General features: G+C 40.7%; 1 protein-coding gene across 4 annotated transcripts in view; it reads right to left on the reverse strand.

The window, feature by feature from the left end:
* Positions 1–25,294, reverse strand: part of ndrg4 (NDRG family member 4) — a 68,654-nt gene extending 43,360 nt beyond the window's left edge. Inside the window, exons 1-2 of one of the 4 annotated variants that reach the window (XM_086028039.1) lie at positions 25,147–25,294; positions 23,078–23,190 (exon numbers count right to left, since the gene is read on the reverse strand). The gene's annotated coding sequence lies outside the window, so the exon portion shown is untranslated. The remainder of the gene's footprint in view (positions 1–23,077; positions 23,191–25,146) is intronic. The other 3 variants (XM_086028037.1, XM_086028034.1, XM_086028036.1) reach the window with 3 other exon arrangements.
* Between the last annotated feature and the right edge of the window lie 231 nt (positions 25,295–25,525).

The following is a 25,525-nucleotide window of genomic DNA, read 5'->3' on the forward strand; positions in this document are numbered from 1 at the left end:
GATAATGGATGGATGGATAAACTGAATGTATAAAAAGTCATCTTTTCTATGTCACTTCCTCTTGGGAGGTGGCTGTCCCAATCTCTAACTCCTAAATTTCAGTTCATGAAAAAAAATGTCGAAGATTTTTGCCAATTTACAAAATACTTTACTTTAATAAAACATTTCGGTTGCTTTTAAATGTATTGTGAAAGATTTACAGTTTTTATGTAAAAAAAACCTGTCCCAACTTTTCATGTCACTACCGAAACGCAAAGAATATTTGTCTATAGGCAGGGCTTGGTTTTAGCCACATCCCCAGAAATTTCACCAGTAAGAGACATTACCTTCATGTTCATCACTGGCCACATGGCGAGTAATTAATTGACAGCATTATTAAGTTATGTGCCCTCCAAAGTCTGAAAATCAGCATGTGGTTTTTAGGACCGTCACTACCGAACACCTCATTTCGGCATTAAAATGAGCACTTTTGATTTTAATGCTAAATGTACTGTTTTCTACCTCCGTACACATGCTCAAAACTGTCTGTGGTAGCCACGTTTTGCCTAGCATTGTTGAGTATTGTCAACAAGTATCATAAAACGTCACTACCGAAACGGTCACTACTGAAACGTTTCGGTAGTGACATAATGGTTTCGGTAGTGACAATATGATGTTTCTTTTTGAATAAAGTAAGTTTTAAATAATATAATACATTGATACATATGTCATACATAAATCTTTCTGATTTTAATAATATTCTATTCCATATCTTATCTTAATTTGAAAGGAAAAATAAAACCGAAACAGTCACTACTGAAACATACAGAAAGGTTTCGGTTGTGACATAATGGTTACTTTAATGACAATATGATGTTTATTTTTTAATAAAGTAAGTTTTACATAATATTCCATGGTCATTCCATAGATACATAGGCCTATGGATCTTTCTGATTTTAACAATATTCTATTTCATATTTTATCTTAATTTGAAGGGAAAAATCAAACTGAAACAGTCACTACCAAAACATACAAATGGGTTTTGGTAGTGACATAATGGTTTCGGCAGTGACAATATTATGTTTGTTTTTGAATAAAGTAAGTTTTAAATAATATAATACATATATACATATGTCACACATAGATCTTTCTGATTTTAACAACATGCTATTTCATATTTTATATATCTTAATTTGAAGGGAAAAACACAAAAATGCCAAAAAGCCTAGCAGAGACAGAGTACAGGCGAAGGGTTAGAATGACCCAGTGAAATCCAAAGAATATTTAATAAAAGAAAGAGAAAGAAATAAGAGATGGAAGGAAGAAGGAAAGCTGAAGTCTACAATGAATTATCCAGCAGAGAGCAAAGTAAAGTCAGAAGACGGAGGATAAGACAACACCATCGGATCGCTCTCAAAAAACAGAGAGAGAGGGAACATACTAACGGGGAAATGTATGTTACAAAAATGTTGGTCATTCCAATTAAATTTTCATTTGGAAGGTGAAACCACAGTTTTTCAATGATTAATAGCCCTGTGATGGACAGGTGACCAGTCCAGCGTGTACCCTGCTTTCACCCTAAGTCAGGTGCAATCAACTCCAACCCCCCGCAACCCTGAGTACAGCACAAAGCACTAGAAAATGGAAAAAATAATGTTTCATTCGTTATAATACACGTTAAAAGTTAAAATATAGCAAAAGTAGTTAAGTGATTACAATGCTACCCCACACAAAGTATTACTACAACAGCAGCAACAATATGGTCACATCTGACATTTTGCATTCACTACCGAAAAAAATGATGTTTTAACAAAAATAAAAAGTATTTTTAATTATCAACCAACAATTTTTGATAATGATTGTTTAAGGGTATGTTTGTTTTAATTGATGACTTTTGAAGTCAATATAATCAACTTTCTAAATTTTACAATGACAAATAGCATATAAATTTTGATTTATTTCGGAAAAACTAATATTACATTCTGTTAAAAATTCATTTAGATTGATTTTGATGCCAAAACCATGTATATTGATTTATAAAACTACTCTGTAGAGGGGGGAATGGAAAAAAATATGAATTGGCTAGTAGAATTATTTTTATTCGTCTCTAATTGTGTGTTTCGGTAGTGACACATTTTAGGGACAGGCAAGATATTTGGGAAAAGCTAGAAAATACTATTTGAAAATTGACTGTACTTTTACTATATTTGTGACCCTTAGATATGGTGCAGGATGAATACAATAGAAGTTTTTCTGAAATAAAATACAAATTTCACACATTTTCCAACTCAGAATTTGAACCAATTCAGTAGAATGGCCCACATATATATATATATATATATATATATATATATATATATATATATATATACATTCTGTTAAAAAAAAAAAAAAATATATATATATATATATATATATATATATATATATATATATATATATATATATATATATACACACACGCACACACACGCACCCACATGCACCCACGTACACACACACACACAGCTGTCATGTAAGAGAGATGGAGGCCCTGATTATTTTTTTCTGAGTCCATCAGCTTTTGACACAAACTGGTCAATTGTTTTTCTGCTCAGTACATTTGCAAATAAATTGTGATTTTGTCTGTAATTGAAACAAAACAATATGCTCTGACTGATTTACCAACGACCGAACAGGTCTTGCCTTTCCTTTCTCTTGCTTCTGGCTTGTAATTCTACGCAGAGAGTGTTGCTATGACAACCCAGCATGATCCCTTTAGGTTGGGCTAAACTCTTCACCTCTTTTTGTTTTAGTTTCTTACTCACACAGGGTTCACACAAAAACAACACTATCTTTTTTCTTCAACATTCACGTGTGCTGTTGATCCGTACAAATTAACATTTGAGGCGCGTCAAAAGATTTCACAAAGGATATTTTCTAAATCCATACTACAAATTACAAATTTCCCCGTAGCAATTAATCCCCCTGGACTCTCCAAGCCTTCTCTGCCAGGCCTTCATGCTCTCCTGGAAGGATTCTTCTGGGATCTTCGGCAGCTCTGTTATGAACATCTTGATTTTGTCCACGTCTTCAATACGGGTCTTTTGTTGATCCCCTTGAACTTGAGAAAGAAGGAACAAAAAATCACACGTAGCTAAGATGGGGGAGTAGCATGGTTGCTCTAGCACGTGATGTTCTTCTTGGCCAGGAACTGTCAGATGCTCGGGGCGTTGTGAGCAGGTGTGTTGACATGGTGAAGCAACAATGAGTTGTTATGCCACTACTCTCACCTCTTTTTGATGAACCAAACGTCGTCTCATCTTTGTGGACATGCTGGTTGATCGTCTGGCCCAGACTGTGGGGGGGAAACTGAATGTTTCTAGTTTTGGTTTGAAAAATTCCTTTGTGACAATAGGCTTAAGGTTTTCTGACACACTTTGTACATTGGTACATGTGTCTGGCACTGGGGTGAAGCACTGAAAGCAGAAATGATACCTTAGAACGGCAATATTGCGCTTACCTCCTCAGTTCTCAGTCGTCTTCCTTTCATTCAGTAAGTCCTTGCCAAATCAAACATACCACTTGTATCACAGTAACCTTTTCATGCTTTCACTTTTTGCTGCCAACTTCAACTGCCAGTAAGAATCTATAACAATACAATTTGTGACATGGAATGTATGAGAGCTACTTTAAGAGTCCAGGCCTTTACGTTTGTCCAGACAGACATGTTCTCTATTCATAATAAAATCACATGCATTGTACACAATGTATATCTTTGAATGCTGCTGATCTACATCACAATAGGAAAATTATAATATTCAAAAATTGATTAAACAGACCAGGTTTTAAACTGGTTCAGTTTATAAATCAATAGATGGAAACTAGTCCACAGCAGAGTTAGTGATAAAAAAATGGTATAACAGAGATTATTTACAGCAGTGGTCCCCAACCACCGGGCCGCGGACCACTACCGGGCCGCAGGACACTTTGGACCGGGCCGTGGCGGGCCGTACAGATGAAAGAAAGAAAAAAAGTACAGTACTTCCGGTTTATTTATTATCACCCATCTATGACTGACTCTTAACGCATACACACATAGCGTTGAAATCGCTGTTTCTTATTTTAACCAATCCGATTTTAGATTCACCTCTCTGCGTCTTCACGAAGGCTCTGAGTGACGAGTGAGTTTTTCTAGCTTCTAATTGGTTCAGCTAAGTATAGCCTTTGATTGGTTAAGCATAAGATGTGGATCTAAGATTGATTTTCGTGGAAGGACAATGTTGGAAAGGATTAAAATTTCACTTTCAAGCGCATTATTCAGAAAAACTGGGTCAAACAACACTGTTGCTGGGTGACTTGTTTCAAGCTGGAAATTTTGGGGTGGGCACTTTCAGAGCAGTATGTATGAGTTGAATAGTTCTCTTACACAGACAGACAAGAGCAAATAAAGGTCTGCTGCCTCTGCATTAGCATCTCTGGTATGATGTGATTTATTTCAAGTTTTTACTTTGTATATTGATAAATATTGACTGTGAACTGCTATAATGTAGTGTAAAGGTTATGTGTTGTTTGGAGGTGACTATTGGAAGATAAACTGTGGGTCTTTTTTTTTTTGCTTTAGTAATAATGGCATTCATCCTCAAATATGGGCAGCTCAGTGGTCGACTGGTTAGCGTGTCTGCCTCGCAGTTCAGAGGTCGTGGGTTCGCTTACGGCCCCGGCATTCTTGTGTGGAGTTTGCATATTCTCCCAGTGCCTCCGTGGGTTTTCTCTGGGTACTCCGGTTTCCTCCCACATTCCCAAAACATGCATGTTAGATTAACTGGCCACTCTAACTTGCCCCTAGGTGTGATTGTGAGTATGCATGTTTGTTTGTGCGTGTATGCCCTGCGATTGTTTGGCAACCAGTTCAAGGTATATCACGCCTACTGCCCGATGACAGCTGGGATAGGCTACAGCACGCCCGTGGCCCTTGTGAGAACAAGCGGTTAGGATGATGGATGGATCCTCAAATTTGAGTAATATCATTGTCTCTTCTTTAATGCCACACATAGTTATTTGGAGGAGGAGGATTTTTTTAATACATTATTATGTGACGTGATGGGGTTTTTAAGAGGTGGATTAGGTCACCCATTGAAGGCTCACGTCTGAAAATCCCTGCCCTAATGTTGCTGATTGACTCAAACCTGAATTTTAGCAGTCATTTCAAATCAATCACTAAAACAGCCTTTTCACCAGCTGTAAAACATATCCAGATTGAAGGGTTGCATGCTCCAAGCAGACCAGGAGAAGCTTATCCATGCTTTTATCCCCTGTATACTAGGGGTGTAGCGGTTCACAAAAGTTTGGTACATACCTCGGTATGGGGGTCACGGTTCGGTACGGGTTAGGTACGGGTTCGGTACAGCAATAAGTTTCAAATGCAGAAGACTAGTTTTTTTTTTTTTTTAAATTTAGTTTTAACAGAGAGCCGGTTGCAATTCCATTTGCTATAAAGCAAAAAACCTTCCCTGTTATGAAAGCACAAAATAGAATGAAAACTTGCACATTAGGGTTGTTCATAAATAATAATAATAATAATAATAATAATAATAATAATAATAATAATAATAATAATAATAATAATAATAATAATAAGTTTGGCGGCACGGTGGTCGACTGGTTAGCACGTCCGCCTCACAGTTCAGAGGTCGTGGGTTCGATCCCGGCTCCGGCCTCCCTGTGTGGAGTTTGCATGTTCTCCCCGTGCCTGCGTGGGTTTTCTCCGGGCACTCCGGTTTCCTCCCACATTCCAAAAACATGCATGGTAAGTTGATTGGATACTCTAAATTGCCCCTAGGTGTGATTGTGAGTGCGGATGTTTGTCTCTGTGTGCCCTGCGATTGGCTGGCAACCAGTTCAGGGTGTCCCCCGCCTACTGCCCAAAGACAGCTGGGATAGGCTCCAGCACGCCCCGCGACCCTTGTGAGGAGAAGCGGTACAGATAATGGATGGATGGATGGATAATAATAAGTTTAGCCCCTTGCCACTTCCCTGGTATTTTTACCTGAACGCCTAAAAAGGTGCACCCAAAGTAAAACTGAAGCTGTACTTGAACCATTAGGAGTATCGGCATAGTTTTGGTCTGTGTTTGAAGATAACACTTTGAATTTTTCTCCTCAATTGTCAGCATCTTTTTAAGTGCTACTGGCACTGAATTATGGAAGTTTGAATACATAAAAGAAGACGGATTTTATGTCGGCCTATTTCTTTTCCTTTTCCAAACATCTGCCTGAAAAATGTTGTATTAGGTGGTGGACCAAAATAACACAACAGGATTACAGCTCAAAGGCTCCTCCAATTCCATTTCAAATTTGACAATAAAATGACAGAAAATGAGCATTTTACACAAGTTTTACTAAGGGGATGTCCAGGCGAACCAAAAGTGTGCCATTTGGGTGATCCCATTGCAACCATGTTCACATACGTAAGGGAAAAAGCTGCGATTGTGGAATGCTTCAACAATCATGAGTTCTAATGAAAAGTAGGACTTGCGCTATCATAACATTGAAGAAGGTGATGTGATATGACGTGCGCTCTGACGCAAAGCCCTGATGTCGCTGGGCTGTGAAAGTGTGTGTTACGCAAGTTACGCACGGTGTTTTTGGTGCAAACAGTTTCCTTTTTTGAAGAAGAAGAAGAAGAATTTCATTGGCCGTTGAATGCGTCAATCACCATTTTAGCAAGTTTGGTTGTGACTGCAAACATAACTGACGAAACATATCTCACATTTCATTTCACATTTCACATTTTATTTATATAGCACTTTTCATACATAAAAATGCAACTCAAAATGCTTTAAAACATTCAAAGCAAAACATAGAATTATGTTCAATCAAAAGAAAAGATAAATTATTTAAAAGTTGTTGAAAGCCAAACTAAAAAGGTGTGTCTTGAGCTTCCTCTTAAAAATATCAACAGTCTCTGCAGACCTGACGTCCTCTGGCAGGCTATTCCAAAGGTGAGGACCAAAACGGCTGAATGCAGCCTCGCCATGCATTTTGGTCCTCACCCTTGGAATAAATAAAAGGCCGGCGCCAGAGGACCTCAGGATCCGCGAGGGCTGGTATGATAAAAGCAAATCAGATAAATAAGATGGCCCAAGACCATTAACACATTTATAAACTAATAAAAGTACTTTAAAATCGATCCTGAAACACACAGGGAGCCAATGCAGCAATTTCAAAACTGGCGTAATGTGCTCCCGCCCTCTGGTTCTCGTCAGCACCCGAGCGGCTGAATTCTGCAGTAGTTGCAGTGGTGAAATGCTCTTTTTCGGGAGGCCAGAGAGCAGGGCATTACAGTAATCTAAACGACAGGAAATAAAGGCATGCATCAGCACTTCCGTGTTAGCCTGAGAGAGAAACGGGCGGACTCTGGAAACATATGCAGGGGTGGTACTATTTACGCATGGAATATGTTCATTGGCTGTTGTTGAAATCTGACATGGGAAACATTAGTTTATTGGATCAAATAAGCAATCAATCAAACTAAGGTCCAGCCTATTTTTTGAAAGCTCGTGTTGCTAAATCCGTCGACGGTAACTTAATCTACGATGGAAAATATGTACATACAGTATGTAGTATGTATATGTATCTGATAGCAACCTGTAACAGTTGCAGCAGCTAATAACGTGGCTTTATGGATGTCAGGCTTGTTGTGGACTAACTATATTATTGGAATACTTTTACTGAACCTTTGTCGACATAATATGATCATTGATGATGGATTATGTAATTGTGTTGGACATTTGAGGATGAAATGGTGAGTTGCACATTTTTTGTGTGTTAGCGATTATTTTGATTTAAATGCTCGCCGAGCCTGCAGATATGATTGTATCTTATAATGTTTGGTATCATTCAAATCTGCGGAAACTCAATTTTCTAACCATATATAACATACCCAGGAATGCTTTGAAGTTGTTCAGTATGTAGTGAATGTCCCCCGTGCACGACCCGCTCACCCACCCGTGGGTGAATGGAATGGCAACGGGTTTTCCACACAGGAAAACACCCTTTTCTGTATGGATAGAATGAGGTCGCAGATAAAGTCAGGTAGCACTTGCCAACTAGTAACGTTTAACTTCATATTAAGAGCAGAGGTGTGTAGAGTAGCCATAAATTGTACTCAAGTAAAAGTACTGTTACTTCAGAATAATATGACTCAAGTAGAAGTAAAAAGTCGTCATCCAAATAATTACTTGAGTAAAACTAAAAAAGTACATGGTGACAAAAGTACTGAGTAACTGTAGCATCTCTTTTATTTTTTATTGTTTTAAAAACAACCATTAAATCAGACGAAAATGTAAAATAATCATCTTTATTTTACATTAAATTAAAGTCAATCCAATCAATAAAATGAATTGCATTTAATGAAAGAATAACTTAAAATAATCTTAAGGTAAATTCAAGTACTTTAATAAACAATAAAATAATAATAGTATAAATATAAGAAATAAATGAAGCACAAGTAGCACAAACTTTCAGCCACTGTACTTTTGTTATTTAACAGGCTCCGCAGCCAGAACAACAAAGTAGCCCATGAACTCGTATAAACTGTGTCCATGTGTGTCTGTTTCAGTCTGTGTGTGTGTGACAAAACATGCAAAAACAAACATTTTTCCCAAAGAACCTCCTCCTCTGTGTCTGCATAGTCGGCATTGCTGCGTGACATTTTCGATCCGTTTCATCCGAAAACAACTTTCCCGCAGCTGAAGTTGAATATGATCACGTGACGAGACTGCAGGGCTATACGGCCATACGGCTACGTTTGATTGGTGAAACGCAGTCACATGGTAGAGCCTGGCGCAGGTCTCTGACAAAGTAAATGCGCCTTTCTCAGAGAGATAGAGAGAGAGACAGAGAGAGAGAGAGGGAGAGAGAGAGAGGGATGTACGCGGAGGGGATTTAAGTAACGGGTTCAATGTAGCCTAATGTAGCAAAGTAAGAGTACAGTTTCTTTTTCACAAATCTACTCAAGTAAAAGTAAAAAGTATAGTGATTTAAAACTACTCCTAGAAGTACAACATTTCCCAAAATGTACTCAAGTAAATGTAACGGAGTAAATGCCCAGCTCCTCGACTAAAGCATATGGGCGCATAGATGTTGCTATTAATTGCTACTAACATTGCTACTAATATCTTTGGCTCTGTGTGCTTTCACATCTCCAGGCTGCTTAAAAGTAGTGGGGATAAGTTGTTGGTGTGGAGCGGCTTTCTTTTTTCGACACTCGGTAACTGTATCGGGGTGATGCCGTCTTGTGTTAGCATGTTTGAAATTTTGCCTGCAACATACCGCACGGAGGTCGAACAACGCCGACACACAGTTCTTGTTCACTCCACCGCTTGCAGCCTGGCACTCCATCGCCGCCATACGGAAGCCAAAATGTTCCCGGCTGATTATACTATATACTCTATGGCTACACAATACACTATACGAACGGGCTGATTTGTATAGTGCAGACGGCTCCTCTAACTCCATGCTTTCTCCTGCACTCGCCATTTTCTTCAACATTTTTTTTCAACATTTGTTTTGATCTATTCTCCAAATGGGGCAGTCGCTTAGTCTCAGGCGTTGACTTTTTCTTTCTCCCATCAGACGTATTCGTCATTTGACTGCGTGCACCGAACCGTGAAGCCCGTACCGAGACGGTACGAGACCAATACAAAAACCGTTACACCCCTACTATATGCATGATTATTGTAATGGTCTTCTTACTGCACTCCCTCAAAATAATATCAAATACCAGTAGATCATTAATAAAGCTGCAGCTTGGGTTCTGACCACAACAAAGACATCAGAACATATTGCTCCAATCCTAAAACCTTTACACTGGCTCCCAGTGTAGAATAGATTTCAGAATTATATTACTGATATCACTAAAATCACTGATTGGTTTGGATCCTGAATACATGAAAGAAATGCTGATTGAATAAAAACCCAGTAGGGCTCCGAGGTCTGCAGACCCGGGCCAATTAGTGGAGCCCAGAGTTCAAAGCAAACAAGGTGACGCAACATTTGGTTGTTGTACTGTATGCAAATGAATTGAACTGCCAACTGAAGTGAAGTCAGTCCCTAGTGTAAATGCTTTTAAATCCTGATTAAAAACTGATTTTTTTTCCCACCCCCAATGCCTATGATTTAGGTCTTTTAAGCATTTTTAAATACATTTTACTGTCAGGTATTTTAGTAGGCGGCACGGTGATCGACTGGTTAGCACGTCTGCCTCACAGTGCAGCGGTCGTGTGTTCGAATCCGGCTCCGGCCTTCCTGTGTGGAGTTTGCATGTTCTCCCCATGCCTGCGTGGGTTTTCTGCGGGTACTGCAGTTTCCTCCCATATTCCAAAAACACGCATGGTAGGATCATTGATCACTCTAAATTGCTTCTAGGTGTGATTGTGACTGCAAATTTACGTTTGTCTCTGTGTGCCCTGCGATTGGCTAGCAACCTGTTCAGGGTGCACCCTGCCTACTGCTCGCAAACAGCTGGGATAGGCTCCAGCACGCCCGTGACCCTTGCGAGGATAAGCGGATTGGATAATGGAAGGATGGTATTTTAGCAATTTTAGAAAGTTACCTATTAACTTTACTTTGAAATTACTTTAAACCTTTTGTTAAGGAGTTTAAATGTTGTCAATCTTCGTTCTTTTAGTCATTTTGGTAAGCTATGAAATGTGGTATGTGAATACAGCTGCCTTGCCTTGCCTATAACTGTTTAATAAAATCACCTTAAGCCACAAAACAACCAATGTCTTATGAACCGAGGGCTTTAGAACCATATTTGGGTGTGGGCACGTCCCCTAAGTGGCCCCAGTTGATGAAAAGCCCAATTTTCAACACTTTTCTCCCAGCCGCCCTCCAGGCCGCTCGCCCCACAAATGTGCACGCGCAAGGTGCACTGTCGGCGGATAGCCTGGCCAAGGAGTCGGCCCCTCCGGGTGGAGCTCCGCACTTTGGAATAGCAGCTGCCAAATCCAAACCAAAGGTTGTAGATGCATATTTCCACATGTGTTTAGCATAAAGAGAGGTCCTGAAGCCGAAAATGACATTCGTTTTATTGTACAATTCACCCCAATCAAGATAACATCACACACAGACAAGGTATACAACTCAGCCCCACAAGGCGTTTTAAAGCTACCTTTTATTTTTCGACTTGAAACTACAAAGTCTATTCGGAGATTATGCTCCTACGCTTTCAAGAGAGTAGCATCACACACATTAAAGGACCATTTTCAGCTGAAAAGCTGTAGTTCTGGCTGCTCCCTTGTACAACTATAGCATTGAGTACAGTGTACATTTCCATATCAGCATTAACAAATGGGGGATGTGCATTCACTGTGAACAACTGCCATACTTACTGCCATAGCTCAAAATCACAAACAAAATAAACAAAGCGTATTAAAGAGACACTTTTTTATGATGACACCTTTTGATTAGATGGTGAGGACAAGAAGTGGATGTGCTTGCGTGTGGCATTGACCAGTAATGCCAGTTGTTGTTTTGCAGCTCTGTCTGAAGTAATCATTTTGACAACTTTGTCGAATGTACTCCCATTTTACTAGCTAAGCACGTGGATGGAAAGAAAAAGGAAATCCGAAAATGATTCCTGGAAAATGATTTTTCCAGTGAATCAGAGCAGAAGCGTTAATCCTGACTGACACACCATCATCATCCCTTTCATCACTGTCACTGCACACAATCTGTTTGTATGCAGATGAACTGTGACGAAGAGTCCACACAGAACACATGTACACAAATCAATAGGTTTAATTGGCATCCAAGCAGGCTGTCAATCCTAGCAAAAATGAATGTCAAATGTACAACAAGTGGTGTATGGATACGAATTGGAACACTAAGACTAAATTGTGAATTTAAAAGATTACATAATTCTGTTCCAGAATTGAAGGAAGAAGTGTCGTGTTACGGCTAACAACTCGGTTGGCCACTATAAATAGGAATAGGACTTGTCACGCTCAGATTTATGATGATCATGATCTGTCCCCCACAATTTCCGCCACGTGAAATGATAAAAATCTCAGTTAAAATAGAGGATATTGAGGCTACAACTACTGGTGCGTTACAAACATGAATATCAGAATTTGTACTTCTGAGACAGAATTTTAATCACCCTTCTTCCTTAAGTCCTCCTACTCAAGGAGGCAAACAAATCTTACAAGACAGAATTCATGCTATCGACTACTCATACAAGCACTATACAGTAGTTACATGTTTTATATTTTTGGTGATGTTTATTACGCTGGGAAGTGCTGTGCCGTGATCTCTAGGTTCACAAATCGCGATTGAATGATATGTTCTATTTTGATATATTGGTGGTTTTAATTTTTTGTAACACACTTACATCATGTAACTTGTTATGATCTCAGGTTGTGGACTAGTGTGACACTGGTTTGGTCCGCAGTGTCTGATGTTGCACTCCGTGTTCCAAGGACTGCTCAGGGTGTTTGTGTTTATGCTCAGACGCATAGAAAATTAGGGAGAACGTTGCTCAGCGCACAGCCCTGGAGGAAGCCAGTGCTGAAGGTGATGGAGGAGGAGACGGTGTTGTGGTCCGTGTTCCAAGGACTGCTCAGGGTGTTTGTGTTTATGCTCAGACGCATGGAAAATTAGGGAGAACATTGCTCAGCGCACAGCCCTGGAGGAAGCCAGTGCTGAAGGTGATGGAGGAGGAGACGGTGTTGTGGAGCCTAACAGTCTGTGGTCTGTTGGTCAGGAAGACCAGGACCCAGTTCCCCAGTGATAGACTCATCCGAAGAATGTTCAGCTTTTACATCAGATTCCGTGGGACACCGGTGTAGAAGGGAGAGAAGCAATCCAGGAAGAATGTTGTTCTTCTTGGGGTCCTCAAGGCAGGTCAAGAACTGGTCGAGGGCATCTAGCAGGGAGGAGTCTTTTGAGCATTGCGATGCTTGGTGTTGCAGTTTTGTAATGCACTTAATGCCTTTGCATGTGCTCCACGCCCGCAATGTACCATGTGCTATGTCCCACACTCAGTGAAAGGTTTATGTGTTTATCGCCTTCCGCCTTTTTGTCTGGCCAGAACAAATAGTAAGCGCATATAGGCCAGTCTGCCTAACATTTTCAACAGGCTTTAGTTAGCGTTTCCGTCTACCAACTTCAACAAACGCCCATAGCAGGCCACCCCGCTGAGCCATATTTAAAGCAGAAGACTCACCGTGGCACGAAAGCCTCACCGCAGCCGGACTAAATGCGTCTCCTTTTAGGACTTTTTTTTACCTGTTAGGACCTTTAAGGACCTCGGGAAATGGCCAACGGGAAATGGGAGCCTCGCCGCGGCCATTGAACCCTCACTGCGAAAGTAGACAATAGATGATTACATAGACGGACAAAATCCGACTATGCTTAGTCTAACAATTTTTTTAAGGTTCCCGTCTTTCGTTTATGGGCTACAAAATCGGCGTCCGTCATAGGCGGATAGACGGATATATATATATATATATATATATATATATATATATATATATATATATATATATATATATATATATATATATATATATATATATATATATATATATGTACACATATAATATACATACATAGATACATACACATATACATACATACATACATACATACATACATACATACATACAAAGTATTCAGACCCATTGAAATCTTTCACTTTGTGTCATTGCAACCATTTGCCAAAATTAAAAAAGTTTATTTTATTTCTCATTTATGTACACTCAGCACCCCACCTTGACAGAAGAAAACTGAAATGTAGACATTTTTGTATATTCATTAAAAAAGAACAAATTAAATATGGTGATAATTATTCAGACCCTGAGGCATTTAATTGAGTAGAAGCACCCTTTTGAGCTACTACAGCCATGAGTCTTCTTGGGAATGATGCAACAAGTTTTTCACACCTGGATTTGGGGATCCTCTGCCATTCTTCCTTGCAGATCCTCTCCAATTTTGTCAGGTTGGGTGGTGAACGGTGGTGGACAGCCATTTTCAGGTCTCTACAGAGATGCTAAATCGGGTTTAGGTCAAGGCTCTGGCCGCTGTACTTGGCCGCTTTCATCTTTCCTTCAATTGCAACCAGTCATCCTGTCCCTGCAGCTGAAAAACACCCCTACAACATGACAACACGTCGCTCTCACCACCATGTTTAACTGTAGGGAATGTATTGCGCACGTGATAATCAGTACCTGGTTTTCTCCACACATACCGCTTCGAATCAACACCTAAAAGTTCAATCTTGGTCTCATTCGATCAGAGAATCTTATTACTCACTGTCTGCTAGTCCTTCACTCATGCATGCGAGGCTTCCGTCGGGCCACTCTGCCATAAAGCCCCGACCGGTGGAGGGCTGCAATGATAGTTGACTTTCTGGAACTTTCTCCCATCTCCCTAAAGTATCTCTGGAGCTCAGCCACAGTGACCTTTTGGTTCTTCTTTACCTCTCTCACCAAGGCTCTTCTCCCTCCCACGATTGCTCAGTTTGGCTGGACGGCCAGGTCTAGGAAGGGCTGTGGTCGTCCCAAACTTCTTCCATTTGAGGATTATGGAGGCCACTGTGCTCTTAGGGACCTTGAGTGCTGCAGAAATTATTTTGTGACCTTGGCCATACCTGTGCCTTTCCACAATTCTGTCTCTGATCACCTTGGACAGTTCCTTCGACCTTATGATTCTCATTTTTCCTGACATGCACTGTGAGCTGTAAGGTCTTGTATAGACCTTTCCTAATCAAGTCCAATCAGTTTGATTAAAGCCAACTGGACTCCAATAAAGTAGCAGAACCATCTCAAGGAGGATCAGAAGAATTTGCCAGCATGTGAGTTAAATATGAAGTTTGCTGCAAATGGTCTGAATACTTATGACCACTTGATATTTCAGTTATTCTTTTTTTTCACTAATTTGTAAACATTTCAACATTCCTTGTTTTTTTTCTGTCAATATGGGGTGCTGAGTGTACATTGAGAAATAGAATAAACTTTTTTGATTTTGGCAAATCAAAACATTTCAAGGAGTCTGAATACTTACCGTACCCACTGTACATACATATACATACATACATACATAGATACACACACATACACACACACACATACCCACACACACACACCCACGTGTGTCTATTATTCATCATCTGTCTGCTGCGTGGGTACCCGTCGTCCGTCATTCGCCTTTTTTTCCCGTGTTAAAAAATAGTACCCGTCTATAGGCCAGTCTGCCTCTAACTTTAAACGGCCGCCCATCGGGGAATCCGAATAAACTTCGCCTAGCGCCAAGTCACAAGTCACTCGTGGTTGTCAAACTATCATCGCTACAAAAGCTGAAAGGAGCATCATTGCCACCTAGTGTAGTGGAGGCAGACATAGTTTGCGCAAAGATTAAATACTGAATGCAATACTGTGCTGTAAATTGACTTTATAGAGAAGTGTGAAAAGTGGAGAGAAGCAACTATTTCAGTAACCTGATTAATTTGTTCTTGGAAACTCTAAAAACAGTTGGGTTAAAAATGACAAAATTTTGAGTCAAAAATGTAATTGTTTTTGCAGAAAACAATCCCCAAAATGGGTAGATTTGAACAAAACAACGCCAAAAATTTGACTGTTTTGTACAAAACAACGCAAGAAAATGGGTCAAATTGACCCAAATAGTGGATTGGTCCATTTTGACCCAAAATTGTGTTGTTATTATTAATCCAACTGTTTTTAGAGTGTTAACATGGTCATTGTGAATGATTTAACTGCATGAAAGCACTAGTGCTTGTGTCTATGGTCCACTGACAGGAATGCAGGCATTTGCCAGCAGGGCAGACGGTCACAGTAGGTAGCTACCAGTAATCAACTGAAGGGGGAAGGCAGTGAATGTATGACTCCTTCCTGAACTGAACAGACAACCAGATGTCAAGTTATCAATGCTCATGGAAGCGCACTGATAAGATGAATGGATTCCTGAGTAAACATTATTTGCTTCTTGGTTTTACTCGTGTCCACAGAGGAGGGAGCAATGGCCCTCAACACCAATACAAGCAAGTGACATGGTTGAATGACTTTTCTCTGGACATGCCCACTGGGTTTCTGTTTAAGTCTCTTCCTCCACAGTCTGACTGTGCTGTCACTGTTGACACATCATATCACATGACATCATTGGATGAAATAGACATCAGTCATTATACAGCACAGCCGATAAGTTAGGATTTCATGACCAGGGAAAATGACATGATGCCATAAAAATGAGAAAAGAAAGGCATACTTGTTCCCAAAATAACCTAATCCCCACTGCTCAACTCAATCTACTACTGTAATATAATTGCGAACACCAAAGTTCTTTACCAAAAACACTTAACTTACGATAATAAGTGTGGTTATGTTGGATAGGTTCTTTTCAGATGGCGAAACAATAAAAACAGACAGATGGAACCCAAGCTGGATAAAGTAAGCAACATACTGTAAATAGATAACATAAAATAAAATTTTCTTTTTTTATACAGTAATATAGCACACTTTTTTAAATGTCACCTTCAGGTCATATAATTTTGTGCTGAGAAATTAGACTCAAACAAGATAAAGTTTGCTCCAATACGTTCGAAAGATAAGAAACATAATGCGATAATGAAGAGAGATGTTTTTATGGATAGGCTATAGCTGTCATCACTTGTTATTAAAGGTGCTTCAATGATTTTATGGTTTACAGTGTTTAACATCTCTTTACACTTGTGTGACAGTGACAAAAAGGAGGGGGTATCTTACACCATACTCATTTGCAGAGCTGGGCATTTTACTATAATTTCCTGGTCCGTTTATCACAGGGGTGGCCAACCACCAGTAGCGGAGCCAGAGCAGGGGCAAAGGAGCGGTCGCCCAAGGGCCCACAAGCTCACAGGGCCCAAGATAGGTCGCCGTTTTGTAGGATGCGTTCATGTATAATCGTAAATGTATATAATATAATGATAAAATGCGGTGTGTGGGACCACTACACCAGTGGCCCCAAACTTTTTTTCTGTCATGGACCGATCCACTAATTGGGTCAATTTGACCCACCTTCTTGCGTTGCTTTGTGCAAAACAGTTTTCTGCAAAAGCAACCCAGAAAGTTAGGTCAAATTGACACAAGTAATGGATCGGTCCATTTTCGACACAAAACTGTGTTATTTTTAACCCAAGTGTTTTTAGAGTGCAACACTGCAGTAAGTCTCACTATATTGCTGTAAGGTTCACAGTACACGGTCGGTCACTAATTTGACAGTATCATATTTCTTTTTCTTAACATTAGAAATGTGATACTGTCTACTGATAGTGATTTCTCTGCTTAGAAAGTTGGGTCAAATTGACCCAAGTAGAGGATCGGCCCTTATTTGACCCAAAATTGTGTTATTTTTAACCCAACTGTTTTTAGAGTGTAAAGAACAAGCCAATTAACAATACATACAATAACCACCTTGTTAGTTTATTTTTATGTGCTTACTGATATGCTTTAATTTGGAGGGCAACTTATCTCTGATGTGTTGGCCAAGGCAAGAGGTGGAAGTTGGGCAAAGTGGAAGTCTCAACCACGGACATTGCTCCCCGCCAGATGACGGCACATTGCGGTGACATATCTATAGTCTTTTTTTTTTTATCTGAACATAATGTACCGTAGCTCCGAGCGCACATGGCTGGCTTTTGTGTACATAGTGTAGTTCTGCAGGAGAGCCAATCATCAGTACATTTCTTCAGATGTGTCAAATTATCACGTGGGTTACGCAGCCAATCGATTGGCCGTGAAACACAAACCCGGAAGTGAGGTGCTGAAAGGCCACACTGGCAAGTAAAATTATATTTTAAGAAGAACGGCTCATTATTTCTGCAGCAAAACAAGATCAGGACAATAGCAAGGAAATTTTATCTTAGCTGCGCCCAGCTAAGGTCATTTTCGAAAAGGGCATCAGGAGTTGCATGAAACCGGCCAAAGAGCTGCATGCGGCTCGCGAGCCGTGCGTTGGCGAGGCCTGGTTTATCGCCTTCCATCTGTAGCCGGGGTTCCCTTCCTTCGTCCGTCTATCCGCCTTTTTGTTCGGGCAGGCCAACTAGTAATCGCCTATTGGTCGGTCCACTCATCATTTTAAACGGGCTTCCGTTCGCATTTCCATCTACCAACTTCCACCAACTTCCACGAGCACCCACCCCCCTGAGCCATATTTGAAACAAAAGACTCACCATGCCATGGAAGCAAACCCATCAACTGATTCTGACCAAAGAAAGCCAAACAAGTATAAGTGTGAAAGCACCCCAGACAATTATTACAAACATAATTAACTGTTAATAATATATTGTTAATATTATTAACAAATATTACAACAACCAAACAAGCAGTTGAGCTCGGGGAACATTCACCGATTATCTATGCCATCTTTTTTTCTGCAAAACCATTCCTTGCTTCTTGTTTTTTCTTTTATTTACTCTATTACTTCTGCATTTGTGGCACAAGTGTGGATTGTGCTAATATACTGTACAAAAGTATTCTTGAGTACCAAACTCCTCATCCTAGAACAATCTTACAAAGAACATCATGCTTTGAAAGAAAAAAAATCAAATGATTGCATTAGTATAATGGCATTAGTTTTAAATTAAAAAACAAACAAATTAAGTTTGTAATTGTTTGTCTTTTTTGTTTTTATGTAATGTACCAGTCAAAACGGCTGTCAAGTGCATGTACCAGTTTCACTGTGGCATTGAATGCACAAGAGAAGAACACGAAACCATGGCTATAGCTACTATCCTGGATTTTAGATAAATGAGGAAAGAACTAAATATTTAAACACATGGTTGCCCTCTTAGGGCCCTGCTGAGGGCCTCTTTGGGCCTCGGGAAAAAAATTGTCCTGGCTACAATCATGCCAAGTATAGGTTGCTACCAAGCAGGAATTTTGTATCTCAGTGGCCCTGGCTTTCCTCCCAGTCTTATTTAAGTGATCTGTTCCAGTGCTTGTTGAAGCTTAAGAACTGTTTTGAAATAGATGGTTGTGTTTTTGGCCTGTTTTTGCCCTCTCCATGATTACTTCGTAACCACGAGGAGTTTTAAAGGGATTTCTTAGCATTATTTCATTATTTACCCCTGCAGCAGTGCACCATGGAAAATTGACAAATCTTCTACTCCCGTACTGTCGTAACATAAAAAGACTCGCTACAGAACCGAAACATGGCACTGTTTGGTTTCACGTCAGTTGCTACTCGGTAGTATCGACCCAATTCAGTCCATACCCCAAAAAGTACTGGCTTCGGTATTCCATCATAACCGTGTGTAATTTAATGCGTAGTAAAATTGTACTAGTGGTCAACCAGAAACAGCAAACAAGGTGCAAACTAAACTGGCATGTTATTCCATAATTTTTACAAAAACTGTACTTACGCAAGTTTATCAAGTCCCAGTGTGCACAAGAACAGGCAGGCAAGTTATATTGGACTCAAGTGTTATCATATAAGAACACTACACCATGCAGTAAAACTAGTTAAAGGAGGCTGGAGGTCATGTTAAGTGGCATCTAGCATAGAGGGACGTTATCAGCATGCTAAACACGTTAATAACAATACTTATCCGAGCAGCTCACACACAGCCAACGTCCATTGTTCAGCTGTTCCAAATGCCATGCAGTGGAGGAGGGGTAGAGTTGGGAGCTAAAAGTGGGCTTCAAGTAGCAACATGATTTTTTTCCAAACAAAACTATGAGCAAGTTTACAATCTTGCAAAGCTTTAAAACCACTGAGTATATGTAAGTAATACAAACACGTATGAATACTTGTGTTACCTGCCCTCCCATCACTGAGGAAGCAAAGTAACTTTCCTTTCCAAACCCCAAAATGTTACTAACTGGAGTGCAAAGGCCTAAGAAACTCCCCAGTATGTTCAGTTAGTAATGAGTTAAAGGGAAGTCAACCCAAAAATGTTCTTTACAATAATTTCTTCAATGTACCTCCACAAATCTAAACACGGCATTCTGATTAATATTGTATTTGTGGAATAAGAGGTAAGCAGCAAAATCCATGATATAAAGATAAAAAAAATTATTCTCACCATGGGACTCGCATGTCATTAAACATAGAAGTTAAGAAAGCTTTTTTTATTGTTCATTTAAAAATAGCCTCTAAGTTTGTTACATTTTTAAACAGTGTTTGAAATGAGTTTGACATACCACCAAAAGCATATTGCTAGCTATGACGTCCACTAGCCAAAGGCTTACATGCACTGATTTTTGTTTACAGAGTAGCTAATGGCTAGAGCACAAGAGAGTAAGATTTCCTGATGCCGACCCAATATTGTGTGTTCTCTGTGGCAATTTAGTACTCCTTAGTACTGTTCAGAAAAAAATAAAAATAAAAATAGATGTAATTTTTTACTAGCTGTCTGCGGCCAAACCAAAACAGGTCTGCGACCCAATTTTGGGGCCTGACCGATCAGTTGAGAATCACTCTTTTAAAGCATCCCTTATTGCCTGTTCTCACTCTCTGGCCATTGAGGAACAAGAAAATATAACATCACTTTCAGGAAATGAAAAGAAGAATCTCTCGCTTGCACAATTCTCCAAATCAGAGGCAGCACATGCTTGCTTCAAGCTGTTTATTTGCTCCCTGTTGAAGTTTACTGTGAAACGGACATAAAACAGAATTCAATATTGTACATTTAAACAGCCACATTTTCAACCAACCAATATTGCTTCATCTTTCACTATCTTATTGCTAACATATGCAAAACGCCATAGATGGGCCAATAGAAATCAACATAGATGTTATGATAGTAATAACTCAAAAAATCAGTTACTTTATAACACACACTGGGCAGCAGCGCATACAAACAGACATATGACAAGAGAATTAAACATTGTGTTTTCAAACACCAAAATGGTCAACCAAACCATGTCATTTTCTGCTCGCTTAATGCTAACATAAAATGCTAAAATTCACAGACAGGCAGAGCTGGGCACTTGACCCTTTTTTGCCCATCCGGCTGCGACACTCCACCCTTGACCTGGGTACCCTTCCGGCTGCAACCCCCCAGCCAAGAAGAACAACCAAAAAAAGGAAAAATAGAAGAAGGCTGCTTGGACCAAAGCTTGGTTGGGTTCTCATGGAGTCTGGCCGCTGCGCGGTGTCGGGCTCCAAAAGGGGGCAACACTGGCGTGTTGCTTCAGCGTTTGCTGCCCCGCCTGAGTTTGGTGCATCTACCACGTGTGTGGCAACGAAGGTTTGGAGGACTCCACTTTTCAGCTTTGTGCCAATCGACCGCGGGTGATTTTCAATGCGTGGGAGTGCAATCAAAAATGCAGCCAAAGAAGTTGAGAAGTTTCTTTCGAAAGGAGGATCTCATGTTTTGGAGACGGCGAGATTTTCGAAGAACCAATTCTTGAAGAGATTCTTTTGAGAGAGCATCAAATTGAGAGATAGAGTGAGACAAAGGACAGGCCTTTTTATCGCCTTAAGTTCAGGTTTCAGGTGAGCCTCAATTCATGACAATAAAGTTAGATTTGAGTCTATTAAATTGTCTTGTTTAAAACCATTTCACAATTCATAACGGGCATCAATTTTCATACTTCAGCTGGAAACATCTCGTTCTGACTGCGTCCAAAGTTTAGGAGTCAAAAATGTGAGTTTAAGCCTATATCTACACTCATAAACCAGACCAGGAAAATGATTATTACCATAGAGAAGCAGATTAATCAGTGCAAAGTTATCAGGATACACAAACATACATTCAAATATGTTTCATTTCAAGGTAATTTTGATTGATCAAAAGCATAGGAAGTTTAATGCTGCAGTTCCCATGTCGACCTCTCTGTGTCGGTCTTCATCCAGCATTGTCAATGTTCGTCGGGCTGGCCCCCCTGCTGAGGAGGCTCCAAAAAGTCTGTTTTAAGGCCGTTCGAATCCACATCCGTTGTCTTGAGAGGTTTTCAGGTGACGACAAGTGGCTCCTTATTAGGATTTTGGGTCTTCCTGAGTCCTAGCATGTCCTTGTTAAGTCAAATGGCAGGGGTCACCTGGTGATTACAATGTTTTGAAGTGAGGCTGTAGTAGACTTGATGGCATCTCCGGGCTGACTTGTCTCCAGCCCTGAAGATGTGGTCCAAATGAAGGCATGCCAAGGGTGTAGAGTTGGTCCACTGTTTCAGGGACAAAAATCACATGGCTTCTCCATTGCTATTCCCGACAGACCCTCCTCTCCGGCACCCCTGAATAGACCTTACCAGGGAGGCTGAGGGGTGTGATTCCTCTGTAATTCGAACACAAACTCCGGTTCCCTTTCTTAAAAAAGGGAACCAACACCCCAGTCTGCCAGTCAGAGGCACTGTGCCCGATGTCCACGCAATGTTGTAGAGACATGTTAACCATGACAGCCCCACAACATCCAGAGCCTTTAGGAACTCTAGGCAGATCTCATCCACCTCCGGGCCTTTTCCACAGAGGAGCTTTTTAACGACTGATTTCTCAGGGTTAGGGTTAGGTCTTTGAATTATTCTCCACATCGACTCACATCATTGTGAATTGAGGTCCAGAGCACCCCATCTCCACTATACACAGTATTAATGGGGTATTGCAGGGGTAGGGAACACCCCCCAGCCCCGTACCCCCCAATGGATTCCAAAATAGAGTGGGTACTATAAACTGCTGTTTCGTGTATAGGTACAAACAACAGTTAGGACCCGTCCCCTCACCCTAAGACAGAAGGAGGCTACCCTCTCTTCCACCGGGGTAAACCGCAATGAACAGGCGCCAAGCCAGCGGGCAATAAGTATGTCCACAACTATTCGGCGCCTCTCATCTTGTGTAACTCCAGAGTGGAAGAGTGTCCAACCTCTCTCAAGTGGACTCGTACCAGAGCCCAACCTGTGTGGCGGTGACCATTACTAGTTGGAACTTCTCTGCCTCACACACCAGCTCGGGCTCCTTCCCTGCCAGAGTGGTGACATTCCATGTCCCAAGAGCTAGTTTCTGTATCTGGGGATTGGACCGCCAAAGTCCTTGCATTTTGCCGCTGCCCACCTTACAGTGCACCTAACCCATTTGGCCCCTCCCACAGGTGGTGAGCCCATGGGAAGGGGGACCCACGTTACCTTTTCGGGCAGAGGCCGGCCGCGCCCCATTGGTGCAGGCCCGCCCACCAGGCGCTTGCCAACGAGCCCCACCTCCAGGCCTGGCTCCAGAAGGGGGTCCTTGTGACCTGTGTCTGGGCAAGGGAAAATGAAGTCCGATTTTGTTGCTCATTATAAGGGGTGCGAGAGCCGTTTGTCTGGTCCCTCACCTAGGACCTGTTTGCCTTGGGTGACCCTGCCAGGGGCATAAAGCCCCAGACAACTTAGCTCCTAGGATCATTGGGACACGCAAACCCCTCCACCGCGGTAAGGTGATGGTTCATGGAGGGGCCATTCAAAACAATCGTTTAAAAATTCCCTCTACTTTAAACTGTCCGTCAGTGTGAATGTACAGTATGGTATGGTTTAATCGGTTCATCATATCATTACTGTACATGTACACAACAAATTGATGGATTACTTGTTTTGAAATCAGAAGTCAAGGATATTAGTTTGTTAATTATTGTTCAAGTTTGTGTAGGTAGGGTAACAAAAAATATTGCAAAATCTCACCATTACTTATAAGGCATAACAAATTGAAATGTCGCTGCAAATTTCAAAAAGGATCATGGAAGTTGACATGATTTGCTTTCATGGGCCACATAAAATGATGTGGTGGACTGTATCTGGGCCTTGGGTTTGATACCAGTGACTTAGAGGGTTCACTGAAACTGAAAGACTATGCATTGCACCATTCTTTTTTTAATGTGAGACAGTCTCTTCTTGTTTTTATGACAAATCATCTAATAAATGTGTTTAGCTGTTCTGAAATAACAGTCAGCCCATCATTGGCTTTGTTCTTTTAATTACCCTTCCAGTAGTAGTCCATTTGACATAAAAATACTAAAACAGCACATAGTAGTGCAGCCACAAGTTATCAACAATTTTAAATATAAAAACAGTTTCCACAAAAGTTTGGGTGGCATATCAGCCAATGAACACTCATACATTTTTGACGAGGATCTGGATAAAGGTGCAGCTCCAGAAATCACATCAAGGAAACTGAGGTGATTCCTGCCTGTGAATCATCCTATAAGCCACGCAAGCAGTCTGATAACTAACATACTGTAGTGTAGGTATGGAAAAACAAAACCGGTCCAAGCTCTACTCTAAGTGACAATCTGATTATATATGGTCAACAACAATCACTGGTGGTCTAAAGATTTTAAGCACAGTACTGTTGTCTATTGTAACATTCCAGCTTTTCCACATTGAGTGCTACGATAAACACGAGAGTCACTGTTCTCTATACATGGTGTATGTAGAACAGTGGTCGGGTGTAATCACTCACTGGCTCCGTGAAGCTTTGTGTTGGAGCAGAAACAGAAGGGTATTACTCTTTATGAATCTATTTATAAACTTCAAGCTCCCAAAAAAACAGATCTGCAATGAGATGACAGGCTCAACTTCAGTGACAATTTCATGTGACAAAAGTGCAGCCAGCACAGAATTGAACATGATTTTGGTTTTTTTTACAGCTACGAAATGAGAAAAAGGTTCTGTGTGTTGGTTAAATCAACTATGAAAACTAAAACTGTTAAAAAAATCAAATCCACAATCATTCTTCGCCCTGCATTAAACTAAAACAATTTTAAATCATGTAAATAATATGCCAATAGAATGAATGTGGCATTTCCTTGGAAAGAGCTTTACATAAGACAGCAATTTTAACAGTGTTCCATGAGATTGTTTCACATTAGCAGCTTTGTTTTATGTTGAACGGCAGCTATATGCTGTTGATGGTGCACTGTTGTGCTCCATAGTTCAATAAATTCTCTGTCAACACCCTATTCATGCCAATGCAGTCTGGCATTGAGAGGTGTTTATGGAGTGCTGTGGCAGGAGTCTGGGCTGCAAAAAATCTGCAGCGATTTTCACACGTCGTGCATCACATCAAAATGACACCCTCCTGTTGTCCTCAACCATATACATGCCAGAGCACCACAGCTTCATGTTCACCTTCCAGGATATGTCATTTCATATATCATCCTCATGATCAGAAATCAATTGAAGCTAATGTCATTGAGTGAAGAAATAAAGCGTCATGATACCTGTGGTGTTGCGAGGAATTTCTCTGATCGGTAGATTCTGCAATGTTGGTCTTGTCGAGTGTATCTCCTTGAGGCTGCTGAGGATTGGAGGAGTGTATGTAACTGAGGGTGTGTGGGTCTGTCTGTGCAATGGGTGCACGAGGAGAGAGAGCGAGAGAGAGCGTCGCTGTCTATTACGCTCCCTCCTCTTTTTGATAATAAACAGAGAACACGTGGATTCACCAGTAATGCAGCACAATGAATACCAAAGCACAACAGGCGAAGGGAGAACAGAACTGAAAGAGATGAAGGCAAGGTGGTGGAGCCAAGGTGGACGAAACGCATTTTGAGTGAGTGCGTTGCCTGGTGACATATTTGTGTGTGCTAATCTCATTTTTCA

Source organism: Filicampus tigris, chromosome 4 (genome assembly GCF_054856515.1).
Source record: "Filicampus tigris isolate MCC_2025a chromosome 4, RoL_Ftig_1.0, whole genome shotgun sequence".
Classification (NCBI taxonomy): domain Eukaryota; kingdom Metazoa; phylum Chordata; class Actinopteri; order Syngnathiformes; family Syngnathidae; genus Filicampus; species Filicampus tigris.